Source organism: Cynocephalus volans, chromosome 8 (genome assembly GCF_027409185.1).
Source record: "Cynocephalus volans isolate mCynVol1 chromosome 8, mCynVol1.pri, whole genome shotgun sequence".
NCBI lineage: Eukaryota > Metazoa > Chordata > Mammalia > Dermoptera > Cynocephalidae > Cynocephalus > Cynocephalus volans.
The window spans coordinates 120,001,137-120,010,713 of NC_084467.1; positions in this window are offsets into that span (position 1 = coordinate 120,001,137).

Genomic DNA, 9,577 nt, shown 5'->3' on the forward strand with positions numbered 1-9,577 from the left:
TGGTGAATTCTGTTGCAGTCAACCTTCCTTACTCTATTTGAATCCTGGGTCTTCTGTGTCAAGAATTGTCGAAAAGTCTTTGCAGTAGACTTGGCAGATTCTCTGTGGACCTGGCCATGGTGTGACATTTCTAGGAGCTGGGTCTTCTGAAATGCTGTATAGGTCACCTGGGAAGTGATTTCATGTGTAATAAAGCTGAAGGGCAAGACTGGGGACAGCCCATGCCTCCCCCTGACCCTCCTTATCCATGGATCGGCGACTAATGTAGGTGGTATATACTGAGGCCAGGCCGGGGAGTCTTGCTGCGAAGTGTGTGGAGAGCTGTGGATGGGTTCTCTGCACTCCACGTCGCCTACAGCGAGCCCCAGCCTACCTTCCCAGCTCCATCTGCCTCTCCTTCCCCCCTGCTCCAGTACCTCAGGCCTCCCAAACTTCTCAGAACTGCTCTTGTGCCTTCCTTTCTCTTTCCTCTGGCTTTACCAGGCTGTATTAATTCATCCTTCAAATCTGAATGCAGGCACTTCTTCCTCCAGGATTCCTTCCCTGACGCCACCTGACCTCTCTGCCCTCTCAGAGCATCCTGCGCCTTCCTCCATCATGGCACTTGCCACGTCATGGAAAGTTAGTCACCTTCCTCCTGTCTCTCCTGCAAGTCTCTGAGTTCCTCGAGGGAAGGGACCATGCCATTTTCATCCCTAATGACTCGGTTTCCAGCACTGTGCCTGGCATATTGCAGGAGTTCAATAACAATGTGTTTTGAACAGAACTAGACTCAGGGAATTTAGGGTTTAATTTGTGTGGAACAGATGAACCTGGGCTCTCACTGAGGTCTGGGGTAGACCAGCACTACCTTCAACCCCCTTCCTCGGGGCCTCTACAACAGGCAGTCTCTGTACCCAGTGATCGACGGCAAAGAGAAGGATTGAGGGAGGCCATTTCAAAGTGGAAAATGATTAATAGGCTAGTGTGTATATCTGGCCAGACCCTTTATTAATTCTGCTCCCTGGACATGTGTCACCTTGCCAATGAGCTGGCAGAAGCAGGCATTTATGTCCAGCCTAATGCAAATGGTCATACTTTTTTTTTTTTTTTTTTTGTCTTTTTTGTGACCGGTACTCAGCCAGTGAGTGCACCGGCCATTCCTATATAGGAGCTGAACCCGCCCGCGGCGGGAGCGTCGCTGCACTCCCAGCTCCGCACTCTCCTGAGTGCACCACGGGCTCGGCCCCAAAGGGTCATACTTTAATGTCAGGCACCTGCCTGCCTCTGGTAGCTGCTCATACTCATCTGAGTTACAATGCCTATTATACTTTATTGTTGTGGGCCTTGCTATTAATTGGTCCTTTATTATATCCCTAAACCTCCTACATACTCCAGGAGCTTTAGAACTCCTGCTAATTGTGTTAATCAATTTACACACATTATCTCATTTGTTTTTCTAATAACCCTGCAAAGGAGGTCTTATTAAGCCCATTTTTTCAGATAAAGATGTTTTTTTACTGTGTTTAAAGAGATTCATAAAAATGATCACATTAATCCTCATATCTTGTGAGGTAGGTATTTCAGCTTCATTTTATAGATGGGTAAACTTAGACTGTGATAACAACTAAGCAGATTGCCCGAGTCTTACAACTGATAAAAAGCAGAGCTAGATCAGAGAACCTAGGTTTTCAGACCCGAGGAGCAGTCCTCTCTGCACTACCACAGGGCTCTTCTCTGTTTCCGTTACACCAGTCTGATAAATAATTCCAGAAAATGGTCATAGCTCAGAAATATCTTTTCGAGTTGGACATTTTTCCAAGAATAAATGCAATTTCATTAAACATTGAACATTCACGTAGGATGAGAATTTAGAGACCCATTCCCTAGTCCCCTCATTTTACAGAAAACAACAAAGACCATATTTTTTAAAATGTTAACCTGTTCTAGCATCATCTCATTGAATCCTCACAATAATCCTTTGCAGTAAGAGTCATTATTCCTACTTTCTAGATGAGGCTGACCAGAGGTTTAAGGAATGTTAGTAATTTGCCCATAGTCCCTCTACCCAGTAAGTGACAGAGCTGACAATAGTGCATTCCCCAAACATTCATTCTTAAGGGTTTTGGTAAGAATCTACTCTGAGTTGCAAGAATTTCAGCCTGAAGTAGGAGTGGCAGGAATACTTTGATTCCATCTCAAATTGCAAACTCAGGGAAGGCTAATCCTCTTACTGACACTGGAGATTAAACATTCAGTAGGGCGGTGAGTACTGTTTGGAGAATACCTGCCAAAGGAATGTTTTAGGTTTTAGTATAGCTACCATGGTTACTTAGCGGTGCTTAAAAAAACTAAAATGGTACTGGGTTTTTTGATGTCTGTCTGTCCTCTTGTGGCTGACTTTAGGTATTACAGTTTCTGGTAACCTGCAAAAAGGAAGATTTTCATGACAAAAGTAACATTAATTTATGAGATAAATATTATCTCCATTTTAGAAAGGCTTATATTTTTCCTAAGATCATTCAACAATAGTATGTGGAGAAAGAAATGAAAGAGAAGACAATTCTTAACTAGGAATTCCAGCAGAAGAAAGAAAATAGAAGGGGAGGGAATCTTTGGGGGAAAAAAAAAAGAATTCTTCAAAAGCAATGAAGTATTAAAATCCTGAGAATGAAATGGTGTATAATGTTTTAAAAAAAATAGAGAAGGAAAATGTACAATCTGACACATTACAGTGAAATATAAGATCATAAAGACAGACCCTTTAAATTTTCCAGAAAAAAAGATCTGCTATAAAGGAGAATCAGATTGACATTAGGTAAATCGGTGCAGCAATTATGGAAAATGGTGTGGAGATTCCTCAAACAACTACAGATAGAACTGCCATATGATCCAGCAATCTCACTGCTGGGTATATATCCAAAGGAATGGAAATCATGTTGAAGGGATACCTGCACCCCCATGCGTATTGCAGCTCTATTTACAATAACCAAGAGTTGGAACCAACCTAAATGTCCACCATTGGATGACTGGATAAGGAAAATCTGGTATATATACACAATGGAATATTATTCTGCCACAAAAAAGAATGAAATTCTGCCATTTGCAACAACATGGATGAACTTAGAGAAAATCATGTTAAGTGAAATAATTCAGGCACAGAAAGAGACGTACCACATGTCCTCACCCCTAAGTGGGAGCTAAAAGATAAACAAGAAAAAACATATACAACAATCACAATAATATGTTGAACTTTCAAAAGGAGAGAACAGAACGGAGGTTACCAGATGTGGGAAAAGGCGAGTGGTGGGGGGGGAAGGGAGGAATTGATAAAGGGACATGAAAAATAATTACGTTGTATAATGTTGAATATACTAATTATCCTAATTTGAGCATCACATATTGCACACAGATGTTGATATTCAACTCTATTGTACCCCACAGATATGTACAATCAACTATGTTATATAAAAAATAATTTTTAAAAAGATGGACATTAGACATCTCAATAAGAAATCTACACACAACATAATAGTGGCTTAATTTTTTGTATTCTTGAAGGAAAAAACTTCAAACATACAATTTTATATTTAGTTTACCTATCATTTAAATGAGTGTAAAATAAAGATATTATGAGGGATGTGAGACTGTAAAAGGTTTACTACTCGAAGACCATCGTTGATGAGAACACTTGAAAATCTACTCCTCTAGCAATTTTTGAATATACTAAGTGGACTTGGAGAAAATATTCTGGCAAGAAGAAAAATAAACTCAGAAGAACACTACGTGTTCGAAATCTATAAGAAGTAAGGATGAATAATTGACTCAGTAAAGTGTACTGTTATTTAAATTATTAAAAACCCCAAAGAAGTAAATAATAAGTAAAATTTTAGATAATATCAGAAAATCAGGTGGGATTGGTGATAATGACAGAAGGGAAATGAGCTAAATTCATACCTTTAAATACATTTGTTAGGAAACAATAAATATTGAAAACAAGTCAAATAACCCTCCAAAAATAAAAAATAAGGCTAATAATCAATGAAATAAAGAATGACAATCTAAAAACAGTAACAAAAAAGAAAAGATTTACAAATCCCAATACTGGCTTTGAAAGGACTAATAAGATAGATAAAATTGATTAATAAAAAAGAGTAGGATGCAAGTAAGATACAGAGTGAGGAAGGAAATACTACTATAGTCACAGCCGAGCATTAAAAATAATAAAAGATGACAAGCCCTATGCCAATAATTGTAAAAACTTAGACAAAATGGATAAATTTCTGGAAAAACCAAAAAATGTCAAAATTGGCAGAACAATCAAACTAACCGGTAAGTATTAAAGATATTTAAATAGTAATAAAAGATTCCATGTCCCTCCCCCCCCCCACCAGAGCCTCAAACTCAGTTTTACAGGAAAGTACTAAAACATTTCAAGGAGCAGATAATCCTTACCTTACAAAGTTGCCACAGAAAATAGAAAAAGGAGAAAGATTTTAATTCACTTTACCTGATCAGTATAACCATGATTCAGTACAGTCCCATTTTATTACAAATAATGCGATATGATCACGTTAAGCAATGCAAGGACAGCATGGCAGCAACAGTTTTATGAATGTAACTCACCTCTGTAATGGCGTGAAGATAAAAGGAATGTGATGAGCTCAATAGACTCAGAAAAAAAAAGTTTCAAAACATTTCGGATAAAAGCTCTAAAATAACCTTGATAAAGGCTATTTACTAAAAACATACAACAAACATCATGCTTAAATGGAAAAAATTTTTCTAAGCATTCCTTAGAATCCTGGACACAACACAAGAATGCCCACTGTGATGACTACTGTTTAATGTATAATGGAGGTCCTAGCCAATGAAGTTAACATAAAAAATAAATAAAAGACAGAAGTATTAAAAGGAAACAGAACAAAATATTATTTACAGCTGATAAAATATTTACATAGAAAACAGTCAAGAGGTAAACTAGTACCTCTAATGAGAGAGTAAACATTTTACTACCACTGTAACCTATTAGAAATATAATAAAACATAAGATGTAATAACAACAGTCATTAGGAATTAATTAACAGAATATACAAGACCTCTATGGTGAAAATTTATGACTTTATGAAAGATCACAAAAGATGACCTGAGTGAATGAATATAACATGTTTATGCATGGGAAAAATGAAAGAATGTTGGTTCTCTCCTAATTCTACAAATTCATTGCAAGTTCATTCAAAGTTCTAGCAAGAGGCTTTGAGTAACATAACATTTATTTTTAAATGTATGTAGAGGAATCAAGGTCCATAAATAGCTGTCAGTTTTGAAAAATAAGAAATGCCACTTGTCCTACCTACTAGGCAATAAGACACAAGTTAGTAAGACAAAATACAGGAAGACATTACAAAGCCAGAGTATTAGAACCATTGTGATATATTATAAAGGAGGAACAATAAATCAGCGGGGGAATGATGAATTATTCAGACTGAAATAGAAAAACTAGCTCAATATACATGGAGAAATACAAAATTGGATTCTTGTGTCTTACCATGTACAAAGGTTAACCCCAGATTTATCATTTACTCAACAAATATTTATTAAGCATCTACTATGTGAGAAGAACTTTTCTAAACATTGGAGCTCTGTCAGCAAAACAGGCAAAAGCCTCACCATCATTAAAACCCTAAGCCCCTAAGAGGGGAAAGGTATAAATTCAATAGAAGAAAAGGCAGGATCATTTTTTTATAATCCTGGAGTGGGGAAGTATTTCTTAAACAAGAACCAAAAAAGCGCAAAGCCTAAGGCAAAAAATACTTGATGGGTTTGATTACATCATAAATAAACATGAACATAATTTATGACCCACTCTCATGGTTCCATTAGGAGACTCGTGTGAGGTTGCTCATCACAGTGTTGTTTCTGGCAGCAAGGAATTAAAAACAACCTTGGTGTCTATCTCCAGAGGAATGTGGTGGATGCACCCTGTGGAATACCATGCAGCAGTGAGTGGCACTGAATTAGATGCACACGCAGTAAGAAGGAACAGAAACAAACAGTATCGTGAGAGAAAAGAAGTAACAGAATTGGAGCAATAGCATCACACCATGTACATAAATGTCAAAGACATATATTTTCACAGGCAGTACCGGGTATTCTACAAGGGTACTTACCAACCCAAGCACGTATATCAAATCACAGAGGGCTGGTCCCTGTGGGGGAGGCTGAACTTTGGAATGGGCATTAGAGATAAAGGGAAGAAAAATAAAATAAAAGAAGGTTTTAGTATGGACTGATGGTGGTAGTAAATTAAGAACTAAGGAATGTGATAAACTCAACTCTCATCCCTAAGTCCAAAAATAAAAAAAAAAAGATTTCCCTGTGATTGTTAAGAGAATGGAATCCAGCGATCCTTGAGTTGGAAGGTGCCTTAGCAGTCAGGCATCCTAATTCTTCTCAAGGCAGGATTCATCTCTCGCATATCCTTGGAAAATATCATCCTCCACTTGAACAACAGCACAGGGCAGACGGTTAGAGTGTAGGACAGCTTTAGTGGGTTCAGCATTCTTTATCACATTAGGCTAAAACTTCCCTCCTATAAACACCCAACCGCTGGCCAAGTTCTGCTGTCTGGCATTGGACCCAGCGAGTCTACATCCCCTTTCACAGAACAGCGCTTCACACACTTGAAATAGTCTCCCCTCTTTCAATCTCACATACCCAGATTTTTTAGCTGTTACTCATGTGATCTGTTCAGGGTCTTCTAAAAAATGTCAGAGATTTATAGCGTGATATCAACATCAGCTATTAAATGTGGTTTGCTCATTTGAGAAATGTACTGAAAGCCCACTGGGGACCAACTGTCATGCAAGATACTGTGCATTGGTGCTCAAAAGAAAGGAAATCACTCCTAAGAGAGTTATAACTGAAAAATCTTGAGTGAATAGTCTTGACCTATTGGATTTTGAAATATATAAAGCTCAAACATCTCTGCTATTCAGAATGAGTGACCACATTTTATATATACCAACTTATTCATTTATTCAAGAAATATTTATTTATTAAATACATTTCCTGTGCTGTAGGCTCTGGAAATTGGAACATGATTGTTAGTACCATGGAGAAAGAATCAAAGACCTAGAACTGAACCCCAGGGAGCAGGCTGGCTTCTGGTGTTCTTTACTGAACAAACCAGGAGGATTTGGCTCCCTGAGCTCTCTAAATATGGCCGTGTCTCACTTCTTCTCTACCTGACAGTCGCCATGATTGCTGTGACCCAAGAACCCACAATGCTTCACACTTTGTGGCTACAGTCACAATGTCTGTTCATGTTACCTGGAAACTGAAAGTTCCTCTCTTCAATGACTTTGAAAAGTATGGCCAGTGGGATGAAACAAACCACTGCCGTTTGAAAATGGGTAAGAGAAAGGGCATAGAATTTGGTACATTCTGAACTAACCAGATCTTAATTAATATTTTGAACTAGCAGAAAAAAATGTAAGGGGCCTTAGAACCCAATTCAACAAACTCTTCAGAAATGTGCTTTCAGTCAATAATGTCTATGAACTGAGCACAGCTCTGTGCAGCACATATTTCTATACACTGTGGAGGACACAAGAAAGACCCAACCATGCTTTGATGGCACTTAGAACCTAGCTGGGAATAGAAATCACATCTAGGAGAATGCCTTTTAAATATCTACATATATCACTGTAGAGAACCACATTCATGCTGCTGCAGTGGTTAGTGCCTATGTGGAATTAGGCAAAATCAGGGAGAAAGTGTGTTCAGGGCAATGTTTGGGAAGAAGAGATAGAAGGAGAGTAGCCCAGGCTGGAGAGAGAAGCTTGCATGAGTGGGTCAAGGCCTTCACCATGACCAAGACCAGTATGGGCAAGCACAGAGAATGTGTTGGCTGTTCAGCGAGGCTGATCCCTTACTGATCCTGCATGCATCTCCACCACTCTCAGACTCCCCAACTCCGGCTGACACAACCAGGCTCAACAGAGAGACTAGGGCAGTGTGCATTACCCACTGTTTTAGTCCATTTTGTGTTGCTATAACAGAAATACCTGAGACTGGGTAATTTATAGAGGAAAGAGGTTTATTTGGCTTCCGATTCTGGGACAGCTGCATCTGGCACGGCCCTCAGGCTTCTACTCATGGCAGAAAAATGGCAGGCAGCCGGTGGGTACAAGCAGATCACATGGCAAGAGGAAGCAAGAGAGAAAGAGAGAGGAGGTGCCAGGGTCTTTTTAAACAACCAGCTCTCATGGGAACTAACAGAGCGAGAACTCACTCATTAATCCCCCCTCCCCTAGAGAGAGCATTAATTCATTCATGATGGATCTGCCCCCATGACTCAAACAGCTTCCAACACTGCCACATTGGGGATCAAATTTCCACATGAGTTTTGGCAGGGACAAAATATTCAAACTCCATCATTCTGCCCCTGGCCCCCCAAACTCACGTCACTCTTACATACAAAATACAATCATTCTATCCCCACAGTCCCAAAAGTCTTAGCTTGTTCCAGCACCAACTTAAAAGTCAAAAGTCCAAAGTCTCATCTGAGACCAAAGGCAAGTCCTTCCAGCTGTGAACCTGTAAAAACAAAACCAAATTTATCTACTCCCAAGATACAATGGTGGAAGAGACATTGGGTACATGTTCCCATTCCAAAAGGGAGAAATAGGCCAGAAGAAAGGAAAAACAGGCCCCAAACAAGTCCAAAACCCAGCAAGGCAGACACTATGTCTTACAGCTCCAAAATAATCTTCTTTGACTACAAGTCCTGCATCCTGGGTGCAATTGGCCATCTGGGCCCCTAAAGCCTTGGGCAACTTTGCTTCCACAGCTCTGCCAGGTGCAGCCCAGTGGGCAGCGCTGGTGCCTGCAGCTTTTCCAGGCTGGTGTTGCATGTTACCCATGGCCCTGCAGTTCTGAGGTCCTGGCAGAAGCCCTGCTGTCTTGGCTCTACTAGACATTTCCCTGGTGGGGGCTCTCTGTGGGGGATCCGACCCCACATTCCTGCTTGGCATTGCTCTAGATGGCCTCTCATCTAGACAGTGTGGATGATGAGGTCTCAGATAGAAATGAGGAACTTACCCGCATTGTTCTAGGTGGCCTCTCCCCCCACCCCCAGGGAGAGCATTAATCCATTTATGAGGGATCCGCCCCCATGACTCAAACAGCTTCCAGCATTGCCACATTGGAGATCAAATTTCCCATAAGTTTTGGCAGGGACAACACCTCCAAACTCCATCACCCACCCAAAAACTTGTTTCATAGACAAAGAAACTGAGACCTAGAGAAGGGAAGAAGTTTGTCCAAAGTCATGTAGCCACAGGACTGGAACTCAGGGCCTTGAGCTCCCTGCCGAATGCTCTCTCCTCTGTATGAAGCTGCCTCTCTGGTTGCCTGGTCAGAAGGAGGGTGGTCAACCCTGTTCAGCCATGACGTAGCGGTAGTACCTTTAACAAGTCAAGGAGGTTCGGGCTGTCCCGTTCCAGGAAAGAAGAGTGAGAGAAGAAGGAAGGCTTTGAAACCCCTCATGGTGTACGCCTGGAGGCGAGGGTGTGGGGAGTGGCTGCTCTGAGGC